Raw genomic sequence first — 25,776 nt, 5'->3', positions numbered from 1 at the left:
GAATGAATTCTGCCTCTAGGTGGCGCTAGGACTTGAGCTGCAATATCAGCTCTTCCCTGGGTCTCCAGCCTGCTGGGCTGACCTGCAGAATTCGGACCTGCCAGCCCCTAGAATTGCAGGGACCAATTCCTTAAAACAAATTTCTCTGTCTTTGTCTCTCTGTCTCTCTCTTTCTCTCTAGATACACACTAAACCACACACACACACACACACGCACACATCCTACGGGTGCTTTTTCTCTGGAGAGCCCTGACTAATAATACACAGGTTCTCAACTCCGGCGTGGCACACAAGCTCTCCTGTTATTGCCTACTCTTGCTTTCATTAAAAAGACCACTAAAATTTCAGTGGAGGCTATGTCCACATTTCCCATAAGTTGTATGAATATAAGCATTTCTTACTAATTGCTGTTGATTAGCCAAAAGGCAAATATTTAATTAAATCTTGAGAGATAATAAAATTGCAGATTAATTATCTATCTAGGAGAACATAGGTCTGTACATTTCATTAAGATGGTTTAACTAATAATCGTCTCTTATATCCAGTCTGAGTAGGTTGATTGTTTTCTGTGTTTTTTTCTTTCTGAAGTTCCCTGGAGGGACGGTGTTGCTTTTTCTAACGTCACACATTTGTTGATTTGTATTTACTTTGCTTCTCATCCATGTCCCAGTAGAATCACCGTTGATCACATCACAGATGAATACTTTGTTTATAATCCACAAAAATGTAGACTCAAGAGTAATTATTGACAAGATTGAATGACAATGAAGCCTCTTGAGAGAAAAGATTTATCTGGCCAGTGAGCAAAACTCAGTTTTCCATTGGTTTTCTTACATGCTTCTATTTCCTAGAGTTTTTTTCCTGGTGCTGCTCTTCTGTGGATTTCCACAGGACACAAGGGTCACTCTGGTATTAGTTGAGCACATTTTGAATGTCTACTTCCAGGACAGACTCAGACTTTTATTTGGTTATTTTAAAAAGCAGCAAAATGTAAACATCTCCATCCAGGTCTGAACAGAAGTGGCTGTGAGAGCTTCAATACAGGCCTTGTGAGATTATTCCTGAAGAGGATGAGGCAGGAGGTTTCCAGGGGTGGTTGCCAATGCAGAGCCATAACCACAGGGGCTGAACCCGGTGAAAAAAAAAATAAGGGCACTTCCACTCAAAGAACTGCTGAAATGATGCCCTTCTCAATTTTGTTTTCCATTAACTGTCCTTTCTTTTATCATGAAAACAGGTCATAGTAGGGGGGTGTGTGTGCATGTGTTTTAACAGCCTCACTTTCCAATAAAAAGTTTGCAGTTCTATGTTGGTTCAGCTCATTCTTTTAAAAAATATTTTGAAATTCTCTGTCTCATGAAATCCAAATACCTGGGAAATGCCAGCCTACTTTTAGGTTTCTTACATATGTTTGATTTTACCAGTTCTGAATTCTAGACATTCCTCCTCTGATCTGGCAGGAGTATATTTCTATGCAATGGACAACACACAATTGTTTGTCATCTGTGTGAGGCAGAGTTGATCTCTGGGACCAGATGGCACTACTACAGGGCTTGACACAAAGTTGTTAAAAAAGATGTTTTCCTTTAATGAAATGGAGCGAGAACAGTTCAGGAAACACACATTTCCCTGGCGCAGCACTAGCTTCTCATCTAAACGAGACTGCTAGGAAAACCTAGACAATGCTTGATAGATCGCCTCTGAGGATTGTTTCCACAACATGGGCCAGTGCCTGGGGCTCTGCAAAGTGAGGAGAATTAAACAATTAGCTGGACTAAAAAATACCCTACTAAGGCTCTGAGATATTACTCTGAGTAAACGCAGGCATAATCCACTTTGTCCACTCAAGCGAGGAGTTACTTTACACAGTCATGTGTCACGTAATGACATTTCGGTCAACAACGGATCACATATACGTTGATGGTGGTGCCATACGATTAGTACCATACAGCCTAGGTGTGTAGGAGACTATATCATCTAGGTTTGTGTAAGGACACCCTGTGATTTTCACCCAATGACAAAATAACCTAATGATACATTTCTCAGAACGCATCCACCCATCTTTAAGCAACACTTGACTGTGTTGTCTTTCTCTAATTATGCATGCTACTCTGATTGTATTAATAATAAAGAAGTCTTATATAAAGATGGCATAGGCATATTTAAAGTCCTTCTGTGCATAGGATTCAAAGGGTTACCTATAAGAATAATACTTAGGAAAAAGATCACCTAAAATTGTTCTAGTTACAAAGCTGTGAATTTTGTAGGTCAGTTGTTTATATTAACTACCTCAGATTTACTTTATGAATTTACACTGTGTAATTAAACACATAACATAATTATTTTTATTGTCACAGTTGTAACATCCTTGTAATTCATTCATTCATCAAGTTTCTTCTATGGGTCAGGCACTGTGCTGGGTACTGAAGACATATAACTAAATAAGTGCAATACAACAACTAACAAAAAGTAGTAAATTCTATGTCACAAGCAAAATGGGACATCTGAGAGCTTATATTCAAGGACAGATTGATGATTCACAAAGGTAACCAACCCTAGTCATCATCCTCTTTTTGCTCTTTGCCATATTCACCTTAGGCACACACACCTTTTAGTGACAGCTAAGATGATATTTTCCGTTCCTTCCTTTCCTGCCTCCTCAAAAACATGGTGAGTTTGAAATTCTGACTGATTTAAACCATGGGGCTTAATAGAGGAATAGTGATTTACTGGCGCTGCTGAAACATTATTCATTGATTTAAGACTCTTAGAGAACCTGCTACTAAATTATCTAGCTCTTGTTTGAAAGGAAACTCAAAGCAACCAGAGTAGTCACAAATATATGAATGTGGAAATAGTGCCTTAACTGGAATATTGGAGTGAAGGCTAGAGAGAGCTGGATGCAAAAGCTTAGCCAATACCAGCAGAGGGGTGAATGCAGAGGGTGCTGGTTTAAACACAACTCTAAAACTGCTACTAGGAGAGGTGACCAGCATGAGCCCAAATCAAGCCCGCAACCAGGTAGGAGCCTCTCATGTTCAATGCAGAGACTTTCCTTCTTGTGTGCAGTTATTTAGACAGAAAATGAAAACGTGCAAGTGTAAGGCAGATCTCATTCATGCATAATTGAAACACCCAAGGGTAAAATAGTAAGGCACAATGGATGACATCTGATGAAAAGAGAGCAAGAAAAGAGAGGAAGTTAAAAACAAGATACAAGACCCTGGGGACCGTAGAGAAGAATACCTGACACGGGCCAAATAATCTCAAATAAAAATATCCAAATTACCAGACAATGCAAGTAAAAAGACAAATGCATGGAAGAGACATGAGGATTGGGTAGGAAAAAATGTTTAGAATATGAAACATTCAAGGGATGACTCACTGGTGAGTGAAACTCTTATTTGAACAAAATGCAACCACAATAGTATTTATGTAGCGCTCTCATAGACCCGGGAACTAAAGAGCATTAAACTAGCACGAGAGTCAGTGTCTTTAAGAAGTTGTATTTTAAATGACCATATGATATTGGTATATATATACGTATTCATATATATTTAACTGTGGACTGTATGTATGCATAAATATTAAAATTTTCTTAACCTACTGGGAGAGCAATGGTGTGTGTGTATATGTATGTTTTTGGCTTCCTAGTCATGAAGGATAAATTCCATTTTATTAGAGAGCTTTGCAAAAGTATTATGACAGGTATTTTAAGAATAAAAGTGACAAGTAAGTTGTGACCAGTATTTGAAGGACGAAAGTGACTGACTGGGAAACAATAAAGAAGTAGCGCAATTGTCCGTTTTTCTTGAAAACTCACAGGTAGTTTATTGACTGCTTATCATGAATCAGGCACAATTCCAGATGCTCTGGACTATTCCATTTAATCCCCACAAGAACTTCCTGAAAAGGCATTTTTACCCCCATTTTAGAATGGAGATTCTAAGGCTCAGAGAAATTAAGTCGCATAGCCCTGTCTGAATATAAAACCAAGCTTTTCCCATTACACATTTCCTCCATTTCCTTCAACAGGTGAAAAGGGAAGGCTGACTGGAAAAGTTCTCACAATGTGATATCTCCAGTACTGGGGTAGAAATTCTTTTTATTCACTCATATGATGTATGTTTTCCTTAAACAAAGTGAATATTGCAAAAATAAAGCTATGTTTATTTTCTTTTGTTAGAAAAAAGAAAGAGAAGCCTCTAGATTGCTTGATGATTCTGCAGATTTGGTTCTGTATTTAGGCCCATGTCTTGCTTACATTCTTATCCATTGCAATGAGAAGAAAACCTAAAGAGGTACATAAGTCCCACACCAATGGGAGCATGAGCGACTTGCAGGAAAATGATCCATGCCAAATACTCTATAAATTTACCATACACGTCCTTATTAACTAAGAAAGTAGTGATGGGGCATCTAACAATGTCAGCAAAAAGTTATTATACACCCTTATATATGAGGCACTGAGAATTCAAAGGACTGTAAGCCATAGTTTCAGCCCTCCAGGGACTCAAAATAAATCCGTCTGTGTGTGAACATGTACATATATGTACTTGTAAAAATGGGTAAGGCAAGTGATAAATGCCTCATGGAAGACATGGGCAATAAGTACAACAGGAATTGGAGAAGAGAGAGATCATCGAAGGCTTGGGTTCATTCAGCTTCCAACACATATGCCTCCAAAGTTTGTATCTATATATCAAACACTGCTACCTCTGCTCTTTTCTGATGCTTTGAAAATGACTTTGAGTTCACGAATCACGGTCTCAGATTCCAGAGGACTATTATGATACTGTAGAAAACTGGTCCAATACTGTCACAGATGTGGGAACTGAAGTTCAGAGGGGCGGAGTAACTTACAGAAGATCACATGGACAACTAATTTACTTAGTTTCTCTGAGAGTAAATATGTTACACTGAAAGTATTGGAAATAAAACTTTTAGCTGGAAATCAAGGCTGGCTGTAAACAAAATGGAAAACATTGACCTGGGGAATCAAGCAACCATGGTTCTAGAATGATTAATAGTTTTTGGAGCTTGGAACATATCTCTTAGCCTCACTAGTGGCCAGCTGTCCCATCTGTAAAAGGAGGAACATTGAATTAATGATCTCTGCGGTTATTTCCATCAATGGGACACCATGATTTAGTGATTTTAGATTAGTCATCATTCTCTTTCCAACTTCACAATCGTCTTCTTTTTGAGTTAAATTTTTCTTTGTAGCTGTTTATGCTCCCATGTGTCTGCATTGCAACTGAGGGTGCAAAAGTCAGTGAAATGAGCCAATGCTTTTTCACTTTGCGTGGGGTCTTTAAGTAAACTAGAAGCATGACTGAGACTAGAATTGAGGCATTTAAACATTCCCCTGTTACTTCCTTTTCCCTGACAAACATACACCATCCAACTCTGCCTGATTCATACCCTATTCAGTTGGGACCTGACACTATCAAAGTTACCTGGACATCTAATAATTTTCCTACCCTTTTCCCATCAAAGTGACCTGTGTAAACTAACTTTGGCTTCCTGAGGGTAAAGTCCTCACATTGTGGTCTGAATTTGCAGACGTAGTTCTAACAGTATCAGTTCCAGGTCAGGTAGAAGGGAGCCATGGCAGTGTCTTCATCTTAGGAAACACTCATTTTCTCGTTCCCAAATGAAACTAAGAATGAGCTTTTTACACAGAATACTTAGTCCCTGCAGTAGAGTAAAACCAAAGCAAGCTTTAATGCTCTCCCACCTTCTTTACACCCAGTGAGAAGATGCTCAATCCAAAGAATCTGAAAGAGTTTTGAGTTTGCTCTTCTATATAGAGTGGAAAACAACTCCAGGACCCTCGAGGACAGAGTAGGTGTGGTTCTAGCAACTCGAAGAACCTCAGGAACTGAGTTAGCTTTGTCTAGTCAGGAAAGAACAGCTGCCTCACCAGCTGGACCAGACGTCATCTTCCCTTAGGCTCCTTCTGAGAGAGAACCAGGAGGCACTTTCTTTTATGACAGTGGCTTTATTGCTCAGATGGTAAGAAGCCAGGCCTTCAGTGACTGGGCTGCCCATGGATAAGTGTGCTCCCTCACCTCACTCCTGGACTCCTACCAATACAGGGGCGTGGGGGACGGAGGCAAAAAAAAGATGGATTATTTATTTTTTGTCATAAAGAACTTTGAGCTTGCTCTCTTTTCACCCAATATGGATAACAGTTTATCTCTCTTAAACTGAGTACTATTTCTGCTGAAGAGATATTTTAAGGCAAATCATGTCTATTAGGAATTGATATCTAATATATCAGCACGTCTCAACCCTGGATAGACATTTATATATGCATCTGTGCACTGTTTCACCTATGAGTTGTTTTTATATTTTGGTGTGGGCACCCAAGCCCTACCTCAGAAGTGCTAAATCGGGACATCCAGATCTGGCTCCATGTATCTTTTAACATTTCAATTATCTGTTGAAAATAGTGTCTTTAATTGATAGCTATTATATTCGTTTGGAGCTATCAAATTTAATGTGATTAAGATCAAATGATTAATTGTGCATATGTTTATCCTTTTGTTACTAGATTAGATGATTTCTACTCCCTTCTGATTTTTAAAAATCCTCAAAAAGCTGTTACTAAATCAACCAACCATTAAATCAAAAAGATTGCCCATTTCTTATCTGCTAATGATCTTTTGTGGATATTGGCTCTTTAGGCAATTCTAGCTCTAATAAAAATTCTATGTAACTCTTAAAAATTGTAAGAGTTTGCCTATGTCCAAAGTAAGGAGATATCAATGGCATAGAGAAGTAGACACTTGTCCACAGCTTGCAGAGTCTACTGTGGTGGAAGCCCTGCCATCTCCCACCAGAGCCCCTCCAGGCAAAAACAACTGGTCTGAGAAGTCTACCCAGGGCAAAGCAGGCAGGCTACCTCTTTTTGGACAGGTGCTTCTGGTTAAAATTATCTAATAAATCGCATCCAAATCCCCATATTGGGAGCTCAACCTGCAGCAGGAGAGAGGAAGTGGAGGAGATGAACATTTCTAAGAGCAGTTGAGAAAAGAAGGGGAAATGGTTAGGTTTAAAAGACCACTCTATGAAATGACTGATGAACTCTTGGATCTATAAGAGGAATACTATAGACTATAACTGATCAATATGTTACAATATTACCTTGCAAATTGATACCACAATAAGTGGTATGATCATAACTTTAAAAATACTGTCAATACAGTGGAGAGTGAATTGGGAATGAAGGAGAGAAGGACAGTTAAAATCTCACTCTGGTCAGGAGCACACATTTTGCTAATTCAAATTCACATTTTAGCCCTGCCACTTCCAATTTAGGCAGTCTTGGGCAAGAAACTTAAATTTTCTAGACATTAGTATTCATCTACCTTATGGGATTGATAACAATTGCTTTATAATAATGGAAAAAGGATTAAATAAAGTAACCTGCATAAGGTGCCAGACACACAACAATCATTAAATAAATGTTAGAGATTTTGTTTAGAAATGGATAATATAAAGGCTAAAAAACATTTCACATTTAAAAACTTTACATTTTAGGGTCCGGCCCAGTGGCTCAGTGGTTAAGTTTGCATGTTCCACTTCAGTGGCCCAGGGTTCACCCGTTCAGATCCCCAGTGTGGACCTATGCACTTCTTGTCAAGCCATGCTGTGGCAGGCATCCCACATATAAAGTAGAGGAAGATGGGCACGGATGTTAGCTCAGGACCAGTCTTCCTCAGCAAAAAGAGGATTGGCAACAGATGTTAGCTCAGGGCTAATCTTCCTCAAAAGAAACCAAAAAACTTTACATTTTACATAAAAACTTTAACATTTAAAGTTTAAACTTTTTAAATAAATAGGATGCTGGAGTAACGTTAAAAGCTCGTCTCATTTAAATGGACAGTAATCTAGTCTGCTATAGAAATTCTGTGAATGAAAGGAAATAATATTTAGGACAAGAGGAGAATTCCCAAAAGTAATGTGAATTCACAAAAGTTTATAAAAGCAAATGTTAATAGTCCACACATTCACCTTAAAGCATCAAGTAAGAAATAAAATGCAATCATTCATAGTGTAAAAGAGATGTAGTTAAAACAGTAGAGACAGAGCAAAATAAAAATATTGTCTAGTGTCAATCATACCTCAATAAAATGGTTTAAAAATATTGTCTAGGACCTCACTGACCCATAATCCTAGAGACCCAGGGAGTACCTAGAGCTTGGTATTCCTGAAACCGTTATCCCCAAGTGACACCATTGGGAGCAAGGACAGAGTGGATGCTAGCACATGAAACTACATTTAGCATCTGTGAAAACAGCCTCTTACCCCTTTAATAGGAATTGCATTTTGTCACTGTGATGCAAGATTGAATTTAAAGAGACTGGGTCTCCCTTCTAGATTAGTTCTCAGGATTTGCCTACCCAAACCAGTGGGAAATAAGTCAGAACTAGGTGCAAATATTGGCCTTAGGCAGGTCAGTCATTAAACTTCTTGTAGTCTCAACTTCCTCGTTGGTAAGTAGGCATAATAACACCAAACACTAACTCTCTTCCCTTTTTCTCCTTGTCCCTACTTATGCACACCTGTGTTAAACTGGTTTCCTCCAATAAACTAGATGAGTTTCAACTGGTCCCTTTTACATAAAAACAAAAGCAAGGAAGCTCCTGGATACTTACTCACGTATGTTCCTGTTTGTTATTACCTGGCCACCTGCCTTGAACGTCAGATCATGCTTATTTTCCATCTTCACAAAACTGTAAGACTTGCTGTAGATCAGTCTTTATGATATATCTGTAATCTTGAGGTTTCTTGGGTTCTTGAGTTCTTGATTCCCACAAACTAGGGTCAAACCTCACTAGATGTGTGACTTTGGGCAAGTTTTGTAACCTCCCAGAGACTCAGATAATTCTCATAAAATATTCAATACTCAATAAGTAGCTGACTCCAGGTCTGATTGGCTCCCTTCAGTGCTTTGATTATCTGACTGCTGTTTCCTTCCTCTTTGCCCTCTGACCCCTGACTCCTAAGCCTATGACAGATTCTCTTGTCCTGGGTTATCATGTAGACCAGTAACCCATAATCATCGGACCTAGATTACCACTGTCAATAAAAGGGCAAGCATTACCCCAAAGGGACTATTCCCAAAAGAAGAGGAGGGTCCAGGACTGCTAAGAGTTTTCTTTTTCCTCTTTGGGGTAGTGTATGTGTATGTGCGTGCGCGCTCGTGCATGCTCACATGTGCACGCACCTGCAGGTAGAGGAGTGGAGTGGACTCTAGGAGTCCCAGAAAGTCCTCTGTACTTATCTCACATTCTTCTTGAAATTTGACTTATAGCTGTGGCTCTAGCTATAGCCTAAACTATGTCTGCTACTAGGATTCTTAACATTATATTTATGTTTTTCATTGACTCATTTATTTGTCAATTCTACAAAGATTCACTGAACACTTACTGTATGCCAGGCACAGGTATAGGCTTGAAAGTCAGGAAATTTCATTGTGTAAAGATCTACAGGCAACTATTATTATGAATGAAGTATCACAGAGTCAGATAAAGGGGTCGAGATAGGTAGGAATACACTAGAAGACTGAGAGTTTATTGCTGCATGTGACCCACCTCCAGGGATTTCTAGTTGAGCCCTATGTAAAGAGGGCTTGAAGCAAGAAGCTAAGGGAACTGTGTTTAGGAGATTCCTTGAGACACAGGCGCATGAAGTTACTTTGGTGTCAATGTGTGATTTAGGGTTAGAAATGGAAACATTGCCCTCACTACTGGATACGATGGCTTTAAATCACTGAAGACCCCAATGACTGTGTCTCCAGAGTGTTTGTAATACTCTTGGGTACATAGTACTTAGTACATAGTACTTTTGATTTGGGTGCCAACATTGTCATGAAGGACACCAGAAACAATGGTCATAGTGAGGGGGTTTGCAGGCAGCATATAAATGAAAAGGGCTACAGTTGGACAGGAGGACCATGGTAGACACACTACAGACTGTACCTGGCTCACTTATACCTAAGCACATGTGAGACTTTAGAAACAGTGAGATTTTTCAAGCGGGTGAGATGATGAGCGAACACGTAGAGTCACACCAGTGAGATTAGTCACTACTATTAATATGATCCCTTATCTGATGTGAAGGTAATGTCTGGAGAACTCCTTTTGCATCTAATTACACGCTCATTTGAATTAACGTGTTGTTAACATGTTAAAAAGAATCTTATTAGTCATTTCAACTGTAGTACAATGTAGTTTAATCAAATTGCTTTCCTGAAGTCAAGCTATAAGCAGAATCTGCTTCTCTGTAGGAATGTGAGTTTTGGGTGACAGAAGAAAGTAGAAAGAGGAGGATTTTCGTCACTATGGTTGTTCATTTCCATTTTTTACCATAAGGCACTTCAAGGAGGGTCATGTTTACGTGTACCAATAAATTATAAAGATTTGCACAGCCTTAAAGTAGTAAAATGATGTGGCACATATGGGAGAGGAGAAAATACACTGAAGGACAAAGTTTAAAAGTGCCAAAAGGTCCCTAGGAAGGTCTAGGCAAACTCTCAATCTTAGACTTTATAAGGGAGAATCTGACGCTGACTCTTCCTTGTCTCATCTCAGCTCAGCACAACTTTCTTTTCTCTTTTCTCAGATTGCCAGTTCCTGCCATCCATCCTCATTATCCCATCAAGCCTGGAGAATAAAGAATACGGCAAACAGTGAAGTGGGAGGGAAACTTGAGTCCTGGACCATGAGTGTCCGGTCTTCAATCTTCATCTATAGGTCAGCTATAACTGGCATAACCAACTGGTCCTAGCCTTGTACTTCTTCAATGAGAGTCATTATAATTTAATCTATAATCTACGTGTATACTCTACAAAACAAACAGAATGCTAACTTGATAGAAGTATATGTTTCTAAATATGCTCCTTTCCGTTATTAACTAATATTTGCTGTGTACACGCAGGATACATGCAAAGCACTGTATCATTGACTTAAAAAGGCAATTTGGCTTCTACAATGTTAATCCAAATGTTCCAATTAGTTTAGTGCTTTCATAATTATGTATAATTCAGTTTGCATTTATGCATGAAATGTTTATTTCCATAATTGTAACAAGCACTTAAATTAATTACACTCTAACCTCTTGATTCTACGGGCCAACTGTTGAGTCTTTTGTTAATATTTTAAAGTTATGCCTTTTTGTTTTTGAATTTCTGCCCCCCTGTCTTTGATGTGTTGTTTCTTATCTTTGGAATTCTCTATGGAATAGTCTCAGAATAATCTTGCAGTTTTCTTTCATGACTGAAACTTTGCATTTTAACAGTTGTCTAGAGATAGTTTCTTCCTTGTGAAATATCAGTTTTAATAACAGGAAAAGAAAAATGCCATAAATCTGCACTAACCACATAAAGCTGAAATCTCTGAGAGACTGATTAACATGGAGACTCTACACAGGTTTTTCAATAATTAGAGGATGTGCTTGCATGGAGCCAGGACTGCTCTGGCCTTGAAGCCATTTCCCAGGGCAGCCAGCAATTATTACAGCCTGGAGTACATTTCTTATATTCTATGCCCCTAGCTATTGAAGCTGTTTTCAAATAAAGGTCTCTTAATTTCACAAAAAGTTAACATCACCTTGGACGAACAACATTTTTCTGCTAATACCTTTGCTACTTAGTTGAGAGACAGCCCTCAGAGAGAAGGCAATTAGAAATTCCTAATTCGTTGTTCATCCACCGGTAAAAGGTTAAGAATATTCTGGTCTCTGATTACATGAACTGAGCAGAGGGCAGAGCCAGCCTCCCACAGTGCCCTAGCTAACTGCCTGTCCTATCAGCGAATGCTGAGGAACGTTCTCTTCAGACACATGAGTGAGCTGATAGCTTTATTGTGGGTTTGAGTATTTGTTTTTATATTTTTGTCTCAATGAATTATAGATAGCAAATATAGTATGGAAAGGATTGTCATTTTTCCTTTTGGCACTTGGTACACTATCAGTATACAATAAATGCTAAATGTTGGCCATAATGATTTTAGAGAAAAAAAAAATCCATGTAATAGTTCATCACCAATGGCCACAGAGTTCTACTTTCTGAAGCATAATTGCTCTCATGGTCTGGCTGTAATAATGTAGCTTTATGATGTTATGAATAATGTAGCTCACTACAATATATTATTATTTTATTTCAATGAGTGCTGATGAGATTTTGACTGCATAATAAAACTTGCAGAAACATAAGGCTTCTGCCTGGTGGGTTTAGTATCTAAATAAGCCACACATACTGAAAATGACAAGAGAAAATTAACCTCATCAGTCAAGGTAATTGATTTGGCATTTGATTGTTCTTCACCTATTCCTTCTGTTCGACCAATTCAACGATTTAAAGTGGCCAAATGGGTAAATTGAGTTCAGAACAAAAGTCTCTTTTAGCTGGAGTGGGCGAGGGGATGGGTCTTAATGAAGAAAAGGAAAAACAAAGAAAGGAGATGAAAGAAGAAAGCTGAGAAAGTTAAGCAAACTCTTATGTTGCCAACTCTCTGGTAGTAGAGATGAACAACTCTGCTATGAAAGAATCGTGACTTGGCCTAAAGTTGAGCAAGTTGAACTGATTTAGTAAAATATGAACAATTTAGCTTGCCTCATTTTTTGAATATGGAAGAGATCCAGAAGCATCAATTTTTTGTGTCTTTGGGAAATTTAAATAATTCATTGCAAACTGCATTCAACACATTGACTTTTGATGCCATAAGCCCAACCTAACAAATACATTTAGAAAAGACTGGTTTTTGACTCTAATTGCATTTTGTGTCTAACCCTAAATTTTTATTTTATTTTGTAATATTTCTTTTTGAAAAATAATTGCATTTTTATATATTCTTAAACGTACATATCGTATAAAACATGTATCCTCGGTGAGCTTGATTAATCATCTTGACTCATATTTCCATAAACATAGAATACACAAAACTTCATTTTGTGTGTGCTACATTGATGATTAAATATCTTCTATAAGAACTTTGGGCTCTTGTCATAGCTTCTTCTGATCTCTGGGAGGTTACATAATCTTTCTGTGCTTCAGTTTCTATATTTACAAAATGGGGATAATATTCCCTGTTGTGTTCTCTTTTCATAATTGCTGCAAGATTAAATGAAATAATGTGTATGATGTGCATGCTGTGAAAACAATAAAGGGCTCTACAAATGTAATGTCATTATTATATCCCTATAGGAAACACTTTGCATACACAAAAAACAACAGTCAGTAAGTCAGTATGAGTCAAAGAAGGAAAGGGGAGGGAAAATGATACTGATTATAGATAGTTAACAATTTACTGTGTTGGTTTATATTTTTTGCTCATTTTTCTCAAGCCCTTCTAGGTGATAAACTAATCTTAAAGTAAAAGAAACCAATTTTTGAAGTGTTTTTGAAGTAGAAGTCCCAGAACTATGACTCTTAATTCACAAGCTGACCAAAATAATGGCAATTGTTGCATAAATGTAATAATTTTTTCTTTTTTGCTGAGGAATATTCACTCAGAGTTAATATCTGTTGCCAATTTTCCTCTTTTTAGCTTGAGGAAGATATGCCGTGAGCTAACATCTGTGCCAATCTTCTCTATTCTGTATGTGGGTCACCACCACAGCATGGCCACCGACAAGTGGTGTAGGTCTACATCTGGAAACTGAACCTGGACCGCCAAAGCGGAGCACGCAGAACTTAACCATTAGGCCACAGGGCCGGCTGGCATAAATGTAATCTTTAATTAAAGATCTTGTCTTTGAAAACAACTGTCTAGGAATCTGTTGGCCATAGCACCCTGCTACGTTTGAAACATCAAACTTGAAATGTTGAGCAAGGGGGATTACTTACCCACAATTCACCACCTGTAAAAAAAAATAAAAATGATTTGGGAATTTGGCAGGCTCAGTTCTTTCTCAGTGACAAGTAAAACTTTTCCCTCACAGATTAACATGCTCTAGATAGAACATAAGATGTATATTAAACATAAAAAGTATAATTCCTTTCTGCTCTCTCCCTTTTAAAACATAAGTATTATTAAAAAGATAAACACTAGGGGCCGGCCTGGTGTCATTGTGGCTAGGTTCACATGCTCTGCTTTGGGGACCCAGGGATTGCAGGTTCAGATCTCGGATGCGGACCTACACACCACTCATCAAGCCATGCTGTGGTGGCATCCCACATACAAAATGGAGGAAGACTGGCACAGATGTTAGCTCAGGGACAATCTTCCTCAAGCAAAAGAGGAAGAGTGACAACAGCTGTTAGCTCAGGGCCAATCTTCCTCACCCAAAAAAAAAGAGTTAAACACTAAACAAATTGAAAACTTGTATTCATTGCTAGTAGATGCAAAAACAAAGTTCATCAATACTTACCAAATGGAAGACTCTTAAGGGAAGAGATGATCCTTATCATTTATTTCTCTGAGAAAGCCATTTGATGCTTATAATTATGAGAGATCAGGTCTCGTAAATATTTCATATTTACATTTTCATGGGCGTTCAGGGGCAACAGTTTCATGAGGGGGAAAGATAGAGTGGGAAAGTTTAGAATAGGACAATAATAGAATTTAGATGGAAGATACAATTCATGTTACTTTCTACAGCCATATTCAGGGGCACTAGTAATTTGAGGGAGACAAGGAAAAACTCTCTGCCACTATTCTGTCAGTTCTTGACTTTATGTCTGATTAAATGATCTTGCAAAATACTGGACACATTATCTTGAACACTACTCGCTGAACCAGTAACTGATCATGTCACCCTCCTCCTCTCAATCCTTCTAAGGCTTCGCCTTGGACCTAGAAGACTATCTCAAGCCCTTGATCCTGCTCCTGTGAGAAGTAGATCCGAAGACAGAACTAACAGACATGGATTATATTAGGGGAATGCTTGTGTTACAGAGAACGGGATGGAAGCTGTGTTAGACTGGGAGCACCATCAGATGGCAATGCAAGTCTGACCCAGAGGGAAGGAGGAAAGGAGAGAAGAAAGGTAGTTTGAGTGCTGTGCAGTCTCAGCAAGTGCCCTGGGAAGTCGTCAAGTTCAGACTGGCTGTCAGAGGATGACCTTGTCTTCCAGAAATTAGTCTGCCTTAGGATCACTGCCATACACATTGCTGGCTGTAGAAAGCATTGATTCAGCAGAAGTGCAGCAATTGATTTCAGAATGCAGCAGCTGGGACCCTTGGTCAAATATACTCCCCATAGTTGGAGATCTGCAAGGTGTATTTGCAGCCCACCCTAGGCCACATAGATCTACTTTTATACAGATTCAGAAAGCAGCTCCTCTGTGCTTTCTGTGGCCTTTTCTTTCTGTAGGAGAACCCGAAATAAAGAGGTGAGTGGGGTGAACTATAGCTTCCATTGCTGCAGTTGGTTTTGAGGCCAGAAGTGGGACTTATCCTCCCCCACTGCGTTATCCATCCTAATTCCCTCTATACTCAACTCTTCTCTCTGTAGGTCTTGGCAGTGTTCTTTGAGTGTCTAAACTCTTGAAAATTGGAGCCTTCTCAGTGCAGAGTTGCTGCAAGAGTCCATTCACAGTTACAACATGGAAAGGGAGAACCAGGTGGTGTCCAAGTGGATCACCTGGGTTTCACATGTTTTCACCTGCTTCTGTTGTGTAAAACAGTATTGCCTCCTCTTGCTGATCAGGGTCAATTACTCCTACCATACGGTGAATCCTCTTTTCACCAGCTGGTTTCTGGTAACAGGGAGTCCAAAGTTCTCTGGTGACAGCCATAACTTGTAGTTCAATGTTGTGTCCTTTGGCAGAGTGCACTACACTTGGGGACCAGGACTTCCAGCCCTGAAGAACCCAGAGTTGTAGGGACAGGAAGCACAAAAACACCAGTCATGGTAAGTAGGGCTACTCTTACTTCTACCCCTTGATGCTCAGACCCATGTCTCCTTTCCATGGAGGATGCAGCATATAGGATCTCTGACTAATTAAATACACTGCATCCTGGGGCATGGCATCCCACTTTTCACAGTGTTTCCATTGAGTTGGTGCTTCAATTGCATCTTTATAAGGCTATTCGAGTGGTGTATGAGCCAGCTGCTTCTGGGTGGTATGATATGTGATATGACCATTGGATCACATGATCTCAGATTCACTTCATTGTGAAACTGATCTCACAGTCAGATTCTATGCTGTGCAGGATTTTATGCCTGTGGATAAGGCATTCCATAAACCACCAAACTGCAGTGCTGGCTGAAGCCCTGGGATAGAAAAGGCAACCCCATACTTAGACTAGGTATCCATTCCTGTGAACTCTTGTCTTTTCCAGGATGGAAGTGGCCCAATATAGTTTGTCACCAAGTGACCAGTTGTTCTCCATGAGGAATGGGATCATACTGGGGATTCAGATTTGGTCTCTGTTGTTGGCAGGTTGGGAATTCAGAGGCAACCATAACTAGGTGAGCCTTGGTAAGTGGGAGTCTATGCTTTTGGGCCAGAATTCACTTCCATCATATGCCCATAATGCCATCACATGCCTGGGGTAGTTGATAATGAAGGCTGGCTAATATCCATTGACCAAGTCATTTTATCTACTTAGTTGTTCAAGACCTCTTCATAGTGGATGCTTTCTGGTAGACGTTAATGTGTAGTACAAAAATCTTCATGTTTTGTGTCCACTACAATATGTCCATCCAAATGCTTCTACCCCAGAACTACTTGTCTCAGGTCTTACAGTTTTTTTCTTTTGAAGTCTCTGAACAATTAGTTTAGGCTAGTGAACACTGCCCAGATATATTTATATATCTGCTCACCTTGAGTAACTGCATCTTCTAAACAAAGGCTATGAGCAAGTGCACTGCTCACAGCTCTGACAATTGGGAAGATTTTTGCTCTCTATGTCTTTCAGGGACATGTCTCACTGTAGCTGTAATGAAAACACCATCCATTTTTGGCTTGCATCCACATGCTGAAATGACTTAGGTTCAAGCTAGGGTCTTTTTAAGTATTTGGTCAAATTCCAACCTTTATACTTGTGTGAGAGACTCTGAGAGGTCTGGTAAAGAATAACAATGATGTGAGGTGTGCTGTAAACTGAACAGAGATTCTTAAGGTCACACAGGACAGGGAGATGCTGGAATTCCAATCCACAAAGCAGAGAAATCTTACTGAACAACTCAGGCATTCATCTGAGACTCCAGAAAGGCCATATCTTAGGAGTCAGGCTTCTCTAACCCTAAAATGAGGTCTAGTCTAACTGCCATGACAAAGCATAAACCCAGCCTTCATAGCATCAAGTTGATCTGCCAGTAAATTAACTGCCTGTCGGAATAAAAACCCAAAACTCAGCACTTTTTAAAGGATGATAATAAAATCCAGATTCTCAATAATGTAGCATTCACAATGTCTAGCATACAATAGAACATTACTAGATAGGCAAAGACCCAGAAAAATGTGACACAAAATTAGGAGAAAAAAAAATCCAGAGATGACAAATATGCTGAAATTAGCAGAGATGATCTTTAAAGAAGCTGTTATAAATATGTTTAAGAATTTAAAGAATAAATGGACATAATGAGTGGGCAAGTGTACCACCCCAGCAGAAAAACAGAAACCGTAAAAAGAAACAATTGGAAATGCTAGGATTGAAAAATGTAATATTAGAAATGACAAATTCACTGCATAGGACACTGCAAAAAGAACAAAAAGATCAGTGAACTTTAAAATAGATTAAAAATTAAACTATAAAACTAAAACACAGAGAGGAAAAAAAAGATTAAAAAAAAAAAAGAACAAGCCTTAAGTGATATGTGGGAATATCAAGAGGTCTAACATGTATGTATTTGGAATCGCAGAAGGAAAGGAGAGAGAGAGAGAGGCTGGAGCAGAAAAAATATTTGAAGAATAATGGCTCAAAAATTTCCAAATTTGATTAAAAATAATATCCCACAGATCCAAGAAGCCCAAGTAGACTGAACACAAAGAAAGCTGTACCTAGGCACATCATAGTCAAAATGCTGAAAATTAAAGAAAAAGAGGCAATCTTTAAAGCAGCCTGAGAAAAAGATACATTACATATGGAGTGGCACCCAACGGTGGGTGCCCGTGTCAGGGCCTGGGATGGTGGTCATCACTCCTGTCCAGTGGTGCTCACGGCAAGGCCCATCCTCCCCACTGTGTCCTGCCTGTATCCCAGCTCCTCCTCATTCGTGTCTCATGACACACAGAGATAAGAAGGACTGCTGAATTCTCTTTAGAAATAATGTAAGCTGGAAAATAAGGTGATGATATTACTGACGTGCCGAAAGAACAGACCTCTAAAAGTAGAATTCTAAACTCAGGAAAAACACCCTTCAAAAACAAAAGGAACATAAAGACTTTTTCAAATAAGCAAAAGCTGAGAACTTTTATCAATAGTAGAGTTAACTAGACTAAATGCTAAAGATCTTTGGGTTGAAGAAAAATAATACCAGATGAAACATGGGTCTACATAAATGAATGAGGAACATCGGAAATGGGAATAATAAAGGTAAAATAGAAAAGTTTTTGCCTGCATTTGAATTTCTTTAAAAACACTTGACTTTAAATGAAAAATATTAATATATAGTGGGGTGAGGATTATAACACATGAGGAAGTAAAATGTATGGCAACAATAGTACATATGATGGGAGTGGAAGTTACTGCTGTAAGATGTTTACATTATAAACAAAGAGATACAATACAACTGCAAGGGAGACTAGATTAAGTTAAGGATGCATATTGTACTCCTTAGAGCAACCACTAGAAAAGTTAAAAAGTCAATAGAGAAGATAAACTCGATTACTAAAAAAACCCGGATCAATCCAAAAGAAGTAAGGAAAGAAGGAAAAAAGGAACAGAGAGGAGACAGGAACAGATAAGACAATAGATTTAAACCCTAAACATTTCAATTAAAAGGCTGACAGAGATTGTCAGTTTGGCAAAAAAATCAAGACCTGACTGTATATGGTCTACAAGAAACCTACTTTATATGTAAAGATATATATATATGTATTTTATATACTTTTATATTATTTAAAGATATATATATATCTTTATGCATAAAGACATATATTATCCTTATATTTATATAAATACTTAGATATATATCTATACCATAATGATATATGTATCTTTACATGTAAAGATAAAGATCTTTATATATAGATAAAGGTAATAAAGGTAAGTTAGAAGTAAGAGAATGGAAAGATTTATAACAAGTGAACACTAATGACAAGAAAGCTCAGGAGGTTTTATTAATATCAGACAAAGAAGACTATAAGGGAAGGCATGTCACTAGAGACACAGGGAATATTTTGTAATGATTAAAGAAGTTGTTTAAAAAGAGAGAACGATTCTAAATTTGTACACACCTAATAGCAGAGTTTCAAAATGCATGAAGCAATAACTAAAAGAAATAAAGGAAAAAAGAGAGAAAATAATAATTATCATTGAGATTCTATTACTCCTCTCTCAGTAACTGATTCAACATGTAGATATAAAATTCAGTAAGTATATAAACCACTTGAATAACTCTGTCAACCAATTAAAACAACCATCAGCTGTAGAACACTTTACAAAAGGACAATGGAATATACACTCTTTTCAAGTGCACATGAAGTATTCACCAAGATACACCATTTGTGGGCTGTAAAAAATGCTATAATTTCAAAGAATTGAAATTATACAGACTATGTCCTATGATTATGATAAAACAAAATTGGATATCAATAACAAAAAGTATCTGAAAATTTCCCCACATATTTGGAAATTAAGCAAACACTGCTAAATAACCCATAGACCAACGAAGAAATCTGAATTAAAATTAGAAAATATTTTGAATTTAATAATAAAAATATAGCCAGTCAAAATGTATGGGAGGCAGCTGATGAGGTGCTTGGAGTGAAATTCATAGTTTTAGATTTTTATTTTAGAAAAGAGAAAAGCTTAAATCATTTATCTAATCAGTCCACTGTAAAAATATAGAAAAAGAAGAGTAAAGTACAACAAAAGGATAAATAACAAAGATACGAGCAGAAATTACTGAAATAGATAATAAGAAGAAAAATTATCTTTAATGCAGATGACGTGATTGTGTACTTAGAAAATACTGAAGAATTTACTTTAAAAAACCCTGCTATAACTAATAATTGAATTTAGCAAGATCACAAGATAAAAGGTCAACATGTAAACATCTGCTGCATTTCTGTATACTAGCAATGAACAATTGAGAAATGAAATTTAAAAATACCATTTACATTAGCATAAAAATGATTAGAGATAAATGTAACAAAAGATGTGGAAGATTCTTACTGGAAAGTACAAAACTGCTTATAGAAATTAAAGAAGATTTAAATTAATCAAGAGATTATACCATGTTCATGGGTTGGAAGATTCAATAGTATTATGATGTCAGTTGATCCGATATTGATCTATTGAATTAACGCAATTCTAATTAAAATGCAAGGATTTTTTTTTAGAAATTTACAAGCTAATTCTAAGACTTATATGGGAAATGCAAAGAACCAAAATAGCAAAAACAATTTTTAAAAAGAACAAAATTGGAGGACCTATACTACCAGAATTCAACGTTTGCTATAAAACTACAATAATAGTGGCAGTATGATATTAGCTTAACTATAAATATATAGGTGAATGGAGCAGAGTATATTGGTCAAAGATAGACCCAAACTTACAAGGTTAATTGACTTTTAAAATTAGAACCAAAGCAATTTAATGGGGGAATTTAAAATCTTTCTGACAAATAATGCTAGCACAACTGGATTTCATTTAGAAAAAATATAAACTTGACTCATACCTTATACCATACACAGAAATTAATTCAAGACATATAATAAACATAGATGTAAAAACTAAAACAAAAAACTAGGAGAATTCTTAGAAGAATATTTTCATGATCTGGGAGTAGGCAAAGATTTCCCAGAAAGTATTAATCATAAAAGAAAATTATCAATAAATTTGACTATATCAAAATTTAAAACGTTTGCTCATTGAAAAACATCACTTAGAAATTGAAAAGGCAAGCCATGGAGTGGAAGAAAATCTTTGTAATACATGTAGCTGAAAATAGACTTGTACCCAGAAATAGAAATAATGCCTAAACTCAATTATTTAAAAAAAAAAAAAAGCCCAGTTTAAAAATGGCCAAAATCTTAGACATTTCACAAAGAAAGATACGCGAATGGCCAATAAATACGTAAAAAAGTGCTCAATATCATTACTCATCAGGGAATTACAAATTAAAAACACAATGAGAGGACTATACTCTCACTGCTGGGTAAAAATTTTAAAAAACGCTAACAACACTAAATGTTCATGAAGATTTGGAGCAACTGGAATTCTTATATGTTGCGAATGGGAGTGTAAAATTGTGCAACAACTATGAAAACTTTTCTGGCTGTTTCACATAAAGCTAATCAGACGTGACTCAGCAATTCCCATCCTAGGCATTTACTAAAGAGAATTGAAAACACATGCTCACAAAAGATTTGTGCAAAACTCTTTGTTCGTATTAACCCCAAACTGGCAACAATTCAAATATTCATCAATTAGAGAATAATAGATAAATAATAGGATACTCATACAATGGTATACCAATCCTTGATAAAAATGAATGAACTACCGATACATTCAATAATACAATCTCAAAAACATTGTGCTGAGCAAAAGATGTCAGACGTGAAAGAGTGTTTACTGTTGATTCCATTTATGTGAAGTTCTACAAGCAAAACCAATCTATAGTGATAGAAATCAGAATATAATGGTCTTCTTTGGGAGGGCAGGAACTGACTGGGTATGGGTATGAGTGGACTTTCTGAAGAAATGGAAATTTTGTATATCTCACTAAGGGTGTGGATTGCACAGATGTATGCACTGTGATGCATACATGTCAATGTCAAAATTCATTGAAATGTATAGATCTGTGCATTTCAGTATCTGTAAATTTACCTCAATAAAATGAATGATTCATAAAAAGTAATTTGATACTTCATTCAGCAGGAAAATAGCAAAGCTATTTTTCACAAGCCTGAACAAGTAAGCATTTTGATTTATGTATTTTTGTATGAATTCAATTATATATCCTTGCTATTTTCCTACTATTATTAGTGAGTTTCTTAGATAATTTATTTAGACTATTATTAAACTCCATTTGGCCCACTATCTGCACCATATAACTATGTGCTGGCTCTTACTTGTGATTTCATGATCATCAGTACATGATTTCAAATACGGTGCCTCTCTCTTGACACCCCTCTCCAGGCCCTGGATAGTTGATTTATGCTGATGAAATACATGACAATATTTCCTCAGCTTAAAAGTTTCTTCCTTTTGTTTCATTTTCACTTCAAACTACTTGATACCCAGGCTCTATTACATGAGTAAGACATATTTTTAATTGCATATTTATTTGCTTACATGACACACTTTGAAGAATTATAACCTATACAATATAGGATTAACTCAAAGATCTTGAGAAAAAATATATACACCTTTTTTTCTTTTTTGGGGGGGAGGGGGTGGTGAGGAAGATTGGCCCTGAACTAACATTTGTTTCCAATCTCCCTCTTTTATTTGCCTCCCCAAAGCCCCAGTACGTAGTTGTATTTCCTAGTTGCAAGTCATTCTAGTTCCTCTATGTGGGATGCCACCACAGCGTGGCCTGATGAGTGGTATGTAGGTCTGAAACCAGGATCTGAACCAAGGAACTCCAGGCTGCCAAAGTGGAATGGGCGAACTTAACCACTCAGCCCTGGGGCTGGCCCCCTATATACACCTTTTGTATTGGTGTTTGCCTGTTGCCTGGAGATAAATATGTATTTGCCTTATCAAAGGAACTAATCTGAAACAATAAGGAAGCGATGACCAAATGAAGAGGAAGATTATTCAGGTACAAATATATGCCAAGGGTTATTGGTCTGTATGCAAGTTTTAAAAATGCTTTGTTCCTTAATTTTGGGAATGCTTTAATAGAGTATCCACAACAAAATCATACATTCATCCAATCAGCAAAATTGCATCCCTGTATAAATTGGGAATTTACTCTCAGGGATAGTATTTCAGTGAATATGGTATGTCAACATTCAAACATGCTTTGTAGCCTGGGACGTAACCTAGAAGTTATGATAGAACAGGGCACAGGATGAGCAGGTAGTTTTGTTTAGAAGAGCAAGCCCCAGTTTAGAGACACTTGGAACAAGTCTACGCCTTAGGAATAGTAAAGAAATTGACGATAACTTCCAGTGCTTGTCTTAAAATATTGACTACAACATTATTTCAAATAAGCTGTTATTTAAATTGTCCAAAAGCTTGAGCAAATGTTCTTCTCATCTAGAAAATCATTTGAACAGTGTGAAAATGAGCTTATGAAGTGAACTTTTTAGTTCCTTTTCTCTGTTCAAAATCTCTTGAGAGAATGAGTTATAAGTGGCAGAAAAAATCTCTGATACCAAATGCATTTCACCTTATACATTTAGCTCTTCTGTATAGCATCATGGCGTAGATGTCTAATAAGTGCTCAGACAACTGGCTTTTCAATTTGGCTGCACATTGGACTCTCCTGGGTAGCTTAGAATAATTCGGATGCTTGGGTCCCACCCTCAGAGATTCTTATTTAGTTAATATGAGGTGCAGCCTGGCTATTAGGGGTTTTTAAAGCTTCCCAGGTGATTTTAATGTCCAGCAAAATTTGAGAAGCAGTGCTCTAGAAAGTGAGTGATAAATGTTCATCAGAAGAGGGGATTCTCTCTCTGTTGGAATTCTGAACTTATCAGAATAGTATTATCAGAATAGTATTAATGGAAAATGTGATAATTAACTGTGATGTTACGGACAGAGTTCATTTGCATAAAACTGAAGCTACTGTGCCAAGTTTAAGCAGAAATGAATTTATCTTGGAATATTCAATGGCTTATAGATTATAGGGGAGGTTGAAAAATAGGCCGTAAGTTGAGCTTTTAGAAACAACTTTGGGAGCCACATTTAGGAACTGAGCCATTCCGGGAGCTGTTAGCGAATTGTGAAGTTATTGCTACAGTTGTCAATCCCCAAAACAGACCTCCACTCGCAGGATGAGGAAGACAGCAGCCTCAGGAAATGGCGTGGTAGGAAATCACCACAGAACACCTAGGCACTTCAAAGATGGGTTTGAGAAACACAGAGAAGGTTTCTCTTAGGCAGAGTTGTTCAGCGGACCTAGGAAGATGAGAAGGAATGTGGTAGGTGCCCAATGGGAACAGAAGCAGAAAGAATGGCTTGGCAAAAGGACAGAGGCTTGAAAGAGCATGGGATATGTATAGGGATCTGGAAGTAGTTGGTTATAACAGGAGTAAAGGGTGAAAATGGTGGAGTAATAAGAAAGAGCACAGTCTCTGGAGATAGACTCCCTGGTGTGGATGTCAGTACCAATACTTATTAGCTGCGTGATCTTGGGCATGGTATTTAGTCTCTTTGTGAGAATTAATATATGTAATGCTTAGACAGAGCATAGCACATAATAAATCCTTTAAAAAGCATTATTATTATTATTACTATTATTGTTAGGAAAGTAAAGAAGGAGGGAAGACCTCTCAGGATTAATGCTACAAGTTGTGGGTCATCTACTCCCTCCTGAACTCCTTCCCCACCACAGAAGGAAGTGGTTTTGTTGAGAATCACTATGTGAAAGCAAACAGAAGCAAAAGTTCACATGCTTTTGCGAGAGTCCAGGTGGGAAACAGATGATGATGACCTGAACTGAGGCAGTAGCAGTGAGGAAAATACAGAATCTAGCGACAGGAGGTAAAATTGACTGCACTTGGTAATCAATTGACTTTACAGAGAGAAAGGTATCAAAAATGGTTTTAAAGATAGTTGGGTAGATGCTTGTGCCATTAGCTGAGATGGGAAATACAGATAGAGGAATAGGCTAAGAAACCGGGTGAGTGGAGAAGAACAAACAGGAGAATTGCACATGTTCACGCTGAGCAAGCTGAGTAAAATCCAGTTGATATTACGGGTCTGGAGCTCAAGACATGCACGGCCAGAGAACAAATTGGCAAGTCAGTAAGATCTTGGATATAGAGGGTTTGTCCATGAGATGATTTCAGATTATTTGCCAGGTAGATGATTAATGAATGGGCTAAAAAAGTGCAGTCAGAACAAAGGAGGAACAATCGGACTGGGGCATGTTTGTAGACGGGACCTGTGGAGCTCAGCAGATGGGCAAATAATTCTCAGATGATAGTGAAGGCAGCTCTGAAATGGCTCACAAAAATCTTTGCCTGGACCAAGAGTTAAAACCTGTGAAGAAAGTTAGTGAGCTGGGAGGAAACATAAGGGGTGAGTGGATAGAGATCACGGAGTAGCTTTGGTGGATTTCACGGAACAGCAGAGGTGACATGAAAAAACAGACTCCTCCACACTTTGGCTGTTGTTACTGTCCACACAATTTGCAATGCATTTAATCATGCGCTGTCTTTGGCATCACTTTTGTAAACTTTTATTTATATATTTCATTGTTACTCGACTCTTTAGGCCTTTTTATCTTGCCTCTCTAGCTGTATTTTTAAATTATTTAAATACAGGTTCTTAAAATAATCTCATATTCCTCAACATACAGGGTGCTAGATAATTATTTGTTGATTTAATGAGTTTGAGTTCACCTTGATTTTAGAAGAGCTCCAGGTCCTGGAGATGACGCAGCGCTGAGTGATCTCTGGGATGCCTCTGCGTTGGTGAGTGGGACTGAAAGTCCTCAAACTGAGGAAAGAAGGGACTGTGAGATCAGAGTC

The 25,776-nt window shown here is 37.7% G+C and overlaps 1 protein-coding gene across 1 annotated transcript in view; it reads right to left on the bottom strand.

Annotated features, from left to right (window-relative positions):
- Positions 1 to 25,744, bottom strand: part of TTC29 (tetratricopeptide repeat domain 29) — a 258,998-nt gene extending 233,254 nt beyond the window's left edge. The window contains exon 1 of the mRNA XM_070611649.1: positions 25,648 to 25,744. The gene's annotated coding sequence lies outside the window, so the exon portion shown is untranslated. The remainder of the gene's footprint in view (positions 1 to 25,647) is intronic.
- Between the last annotated feature and the right edge of the window lie 32 nt (positions 25,745 to 25,776).

The sequence above is a fragment of the Equus przewalskii genome, chromosome 2 (genome assembly GCF_037783145.1).
Source record: "Equus przewalskii isolate Varuska chromosome 2, EquPr2, whole genome shotgun sequence".
Lineage (NCBI taxonomy): Eukaryota > Metazoa > Chordata > Mammalia > Perissodactyla > Equidae > Equus > Equus przewalskii.
The sequence above is the reverse complement of the archived record's forward strand: the minus strand, read 5'-3'. Positions and strand labels throughout refer to the sequence as shown.